This window comes from Arvicola amphibius, chromosome 9, assembly GCF_903992535.2.
Source record: "Arvicola amphibius chromosome 9, mArvAmp1.2, whole genome shotgun sequence".
Taxonomy (NCBI): Eukaryota; Metazoa; Chordata; class Mammalia; order Rodentia; family Cricetidae; genus Arvicola; species Arvicola amphibius.
Genome location: NC_052055.2, coordinates 120,380,186 through 120,386,161, shown reverse-complemented (window position 1 = coordinate 120,386,161; position 5,976 = coordinate 120,380,186).

Genomic DNA, 5,976 nt, shown 5'->3' with positions numbered 1-5,976 from the left:
GCTGGGCTTCAGTGTGTTTGCCTTCCTTTGCTTCGGGCTCCCAGACAGTCTCCCAGGTAAACACTGGCAGCTCATAGACTGCAGCGACCTGGTGAGCTGTCAATACTGTTTCCATTCTGGGGGCTTCACTGCTTTCCCTGTTTGGGAGTTCTTTCACTCAGCTGCGGTTCAGAGGTGTTTCCAGCTCTCTCCCTGGGTCAGAGGTGTTTCCAGCTCTCTCCCTGGGTCAGAGGTGTTTCTAGCTCTCTTCCTGGGTGTCGCGAACAAGCAGTGATTCCATGAGAAATGGATGCATCCCTCATTTAAAAGCTGTGGGGCTAAGCCGGGCAGTGGTAGCATGTGCTACCTTTAATCCCAGCACTCGGGAGGCAGAGGCAGCCCTGGTCTACAAGGGCTAGTTCCAGGACAGACTCCAAAACTACAGAGAAACCCTGTCTCGAAAAACAAAAAATAACCAAAAAAAAAAAAAAAAAAAGCCGTGGGTTTTTTTGTGTTTCTGCCTGCCATCTTTTCCCACACATTTTAAAGAACCTCTTGAGGCAGTTTCATGTAGCCCAGGCTGTCCTGAACCTGTGTATGGCCGAGGGAGACCTGGCCCTCTGTCGTCTCCTACCTCTGCCTCCTGATGCTGGGGTCACAGAAGTGTGCCAGTTGATGTGTCGCCGGTGCCACTGGAGATGAGAGCAAGGGGAGCCCCGTTGCTGTAGGAGTGCAGAACCCATCCCTTGTGGAGAGACCTGATTCCCTTCTGCCCAGAGAACCGTTCCTTTCGAATTCTTTGGGAAGGAAAGAGGACAGAGTGCACGTGTGTTGAGTGTATTCCAGAGGTCAGCCTAAGTTGTCCTTGTTTTTTGTTTGTTTGTTTTTTTTAATTTGTTTTGAGACAAGGTCTCTACATAACCCTGCTGTCCTGGAACTCACTATGTAGACCATGCTGGCCGTGAACTCAGAGATCCCTCTGCCCCTGCCTCCCAAGTACTGGGATTAAAGGTGTTTACCACAGCACCTGGCCTCCACATTGTTTTTTGAGACAGGATCTTATTAGCCTGGAGCTTGCCAAGTAGGCTTGGCTAGCCAATGAGGCCCTCCTGGTGCCAGGATTATAGGTGTGACCACCGTGCCTGGATTTGAATATGATTTCTGGGAGTCAGATTTGGATCCTGATGCTTGCATGGCACCTGTTTTACAGACTGAGTTCTCAATCCAGCTCTTTAGTTTTGTATGCCCTGTTAATAGTTGGGAAGTATGGACAGCTTTTTAGTAGAACAGCACCGGTAGTGCCGGGTGTGGCCCTGGGTTCAATACTCAGCACCGGTAGAAGTTCCAGGTGAGGCCTTGGGTTTAATGCCCAGCACCAGAAGAAACAGACTGGCAGAGTCAAGAAGTAAAGGTTGAACTTGAAAAAAGAACCATAAGATTTCTGGGAAAGTGAAGACCAGAAACACCGTTATTGCCACATTATCATCCCTGTATAATGACTTCCCATTTCCTCACATGTATGTGCCTTACATGGTTGCATGGGGGTGTATGTTGGCATATAGTCTGTCTTTTTATGTTTTTATTTGTATGTGTGTGGTTGCTTGTCCATGTGTGCCCCACATGTGCCTGTGGATCCTCTGGAGCTGGAGTTACAGGCAGTTGTGAGCCATGTGATGTGGGTGCCAGGAACTGAGCCCAGGTCCTCTTGAAGAGCAGCGATACTCTTAACCGTGGAGCCGTCTCTAGCCCCTGTAGCCTGTCTTTTTAAAGTTTACACATAAGCAATTCTCTTGTAAGAGGACAGGTGCACATTTTATGAGTATATTACTAGGCCCAGTTTCTGGCTAATAGAAATCTAAGTTGTCTCAAACCTTGTACTCTTTTCTTTTTCTTCTCTCCTCTCTCTCTCCCTCCCTCCCTCCCTCCCTCCTTCCCTCGCTCCCCCTCTCTCTAATATTTTATGGGTATGTGTGTGTGCCTGAGTGTGTGTATGTACACCATGTGTATGCAGGAGCCGACAGAAGCCAGAAGAGGGCACCAGATGCCCTGGAGTTGGAGTTCATGGGTGATTGTGACTTGGCATGCAGGTGCTATGATGCCAGGGGGTAGACAGTGCTCTTAACCGTTGAGCCCCTCTCCAGCCCCAAACCTCCTAATCTACATCATCACAGCAAAGGCATGAACACCTTGACTTGAACAGGACTTCCATCTACAGAGACGAACCTTAGATTGACCATGATTTACCATTCCCAGGAGCAAGCCGTGCAGGATGTGGCAGACGAAGGAATGAAAACTAAGGAAGACTGCTAGGTTTGAACCCCAGTCCTACTGATTATAACTATGACCTTGGACATGTTTTTCCACCTCCGAGAGCCTTGGCTAATCTGGCTCTTAGTGGGTACCCACTTCTAAATTACGAGAAAGTAAGGCCTAAATCATATCTCAGGTATCGTTGAACTCAAACCAAAATGTTTTCTTTTCCAACAGAGTCTCACGATATAGCCCTTACTGCCCTGGAACTTGCTCTGTCGACCAGGCTGACCTTGAACTCACAGAGATCTACCTGCCTCTGCCTCCCGAGTGCTAGGATTGAAGGCGCTCACCACTACGCTCAGCAAAATGTTTTATCTTTAAAAGACTCAAAGATTAACCTGAACTTCTGCCTTTTCCCTCTGAGCCTCTGAATGTTCTCTCCCTGGGGAGGTGGCTGATCCTAGACACCGCCTGCATCCTGCTGGCTCAGAAGACATGCCAGGTCTTGTGCCCTGTCGCACTAGCACGGCCTGGTAGAGTCAGCCGCTGTTCAGTCCTCTAGTTAGACAACTGCAGAGGCACTGAGTGGAGGGGATCGTCTCACATTCGGGCTCGCTAAGCAGGCAACGCAGCCAGCTGCTGCCACAATGAACGAGCCACAGGTGTCCCCTATCCATCTGGCTACCTTAGCTTAGAAAACGCTCACCCTACCCTTAGGCTGGCCTCGTGCCAGCACACAGACTGTCAAGGCAGGAGACTGCCCTTTGTGGGCGGGACAGCTGGACGTCTGTCGGCTGCTTTTCTGATTGGAAGCCACTGTAATTATTAAAGAGAACCTTCAAATCCCTTCATCATTGGAGCCTCCCTCCTCACTTTTCTCCTCCATGAGTGTCTGTCAGTCACAACTCCAGTCTCCATGACCCAGAAGTCACCGTAACTACAGGTGAGCTTAGACCAGGCAGCTGTCTCCAACCTCTCCTTTGCTTTTCATAGCCTTAATCTGCAACTAGACTGTCCACCCCTCACCCGAGGATAAGCCCCAGGGCTGCTTAGATGGCATCCATTCTTGCAGGCCCCTGATGAATGCCGGGATATCAAGGGGATCTCTAACTTCTATCGTGGTCTCTCCTACGAGGAACCTAAGATGAAGATCTGGGGATCTCTAGCCCAGAGCTGTAGTCTTAGGAGGCACCGGGCCTGACCTGCATGGCACGCCTCCTTGGACAACAGCAGGCCAAGGCCTTGTTCTGAACACGCTTAAGCTTCACTCAGAGAAAAAAAAGTGACTTTGGCTAAATTTTATCTTTATTTCTTTGCCAATGGGTGTTGCAGTAGAAATGGGTGGCTTCACTGAAGGAGATACGGCCTCGTGGGTAAAAACTAAAGGAGCTCTCCCGTTCTGTTGGTTCTCGAGTTCAGGAAAGCCTGCTGATTGTAGTGACAGTCTGGGTTCTGATAGATGCTTGGTGGACATTAGATGCTGTAGCTGGACCGTTGACAGTGCCCACAGGCCGTCCCTCCACGACGGGCTACCTGACCTCAGGTAGCCTCTGCCGAGCATCCCCTGCTTGCTGCTGCTCTAGAGCTTTAACCTCAGGCCCAGTGTTCAGCCAGTATCTCTGCTGCTCTGGGCGCTGTGAATGCCTGAAACTGGCTGTTTTTTTCTTTTGTTCTATAGTGGTATTCTAATTACTTCATTCCAATCATACTTTCTGAATTCTTATTTTAAATTGTGTATATGTGTATGCACACGACCTTGTAAGTTTTGTGGGTTTTTGTTTTGTTTTGTTTTTGTCTGTGTGTGTGTTTTTGAGACTGGGTTTCTCTGTGGGACGGTCTGGCTGTCCTGGAACTCACTCTGTAGACCAGGCTGGCCTCGAACTCACTGAGATCTCCTGACTCTACCTCCCAAGTGCTGGGATTAAAGACGTGTGTTAGCATCACCTGGCATGACCTTGTAAGTTTATGTGTACCACCTGCCTACAGAAGCCAAAGAAAGCCAGAAGAGGGTGAAAGAGCACCTGGAATTCGAGTTACACTAACTGCCGTGTGGATGCTGGGAGCTGAACCTGGGTCTTCTGTAAAAGCAATAAGCCATTCCTCCATAGTTACTGAATTCTTTCGTTTGTTTGGTTTTTCAAGGAAGGGTTTCTTTGTGTAATGGTGGCTGTTGTGAAACTTGCTTTGTAGACCAGGCTGGCCTTGAACTCACAGAGAGATTCACCTGCCTCTGCCTCCTGAATGCATCTGCCATCACGCCCAGCTTAGTTGCTGCAGTCTTTTTTAAATTTTTTTTTAATGATTTATTTTTATTTTATGTGCATTGGTGTTTTGCCTGCCTGCATGTCTGTGTAAGGGTGTTGGATCCCCTGGAACTGGAACTACAGACAACTGTGAGCTGCCATGTGGGTGCTGGGAATTGAACCCAGGTCCTCTGGAAAAGCAGCCAGTGCTCTTAACGACCGAGTCATCTCTTCAGCCCCCTAGCTGCTGAATTCGTAAAACACACGAGTGCACATGGTCATGGTAAATTGACAGGCTGACATCCGAGCACAGGTCTGTAGGTCAATGGCAGGTCACTGAGGCTTGCTCTCCTATAGGCTTTCTAGGGAGCTAACTTACAGTGTAGACCGTTTGGTTCACGTTTCTCGGGATTTGGGCAAATGAGGCCTTCAGGCCACACTGCACCCACCTCACAACCAGAGCTAGCATCTCATACCTGGCTAGCACTACCCAGCAGAGGCAGGCAGATTTCTGAGTTCAAGGCCAGCCTGGTCTGCAAAGCGAGTTCCAGGACAGTCGGAGCGACACACAGAAACCCTGTCTTGAAAAACTGAAAGAAAAAGAGAGTTGGGAAGCCAGAAGTGTGTGTGTGTGTGTGTGTGTGTGTGTGTGTGTGTGTGTTTGTATGTACATGTAAATTAATTTAATTGAAGTTTGATACCAGCAAAGTTGAAAGCCTGAAAGGGTATCTCTAAGCTGTCATCCTGACAGACATCTCTTCATGCATCAGCTCTCTCCTTTCTTGTGTGCACACTAAAGCCATCAAAGGATCCCTATTTTGTGCATCCTTTTGTAAACTACAAAGGCTTTGAACAGTTTGGAAATAGTAAAAAGGGTTTTTATTTCCTGCCAAATAAATTTTGGAAAGAAACCCTTGCCACCCTGCACAGAAGGGACCGCTGCCGTGCCTGGCGATGTGTCTAGCTGGGCTATTTTAATGAGGAGAGCCACTTTCACATCATAATATATATATATATATAAATATATATACTATACACATTTTATATATATATATATATATATATATATATATATATATATATATAAATATTTTTCACAGATGTGCACCAACAACAAAGATTCTTCTAACAAGCCCATAAAAGAAGTTTTGTCAGCAGCCTTAAATGTCATCAGCGAAGCCGGTCTCTGAGCCGAGCAAAAACATTTAAACAGTTCTTGAAAAGATGCTGGAAGAAAACATGAATTGCTTTTGTACCGTGCGGAAGTCTGCAGCCCGCCATGAAAATATGTCTAGAAGTACTTTTTTGAGCTAAAGGCAGAAATCTTTAACTGAAATAAAAAAAGAATGAAAGAAAAAGAAAATTCACTCCACGGACATTATTAGAAAAGGAATTTTATTGCTGTGTTGGCTTCTCTGGAAGAAGAGAAGCCACGAGACTGAGTCTAACTTTTCAATTCAATGCTGTGAAGTCAAGATTATAGATACTACAGAAAAATATT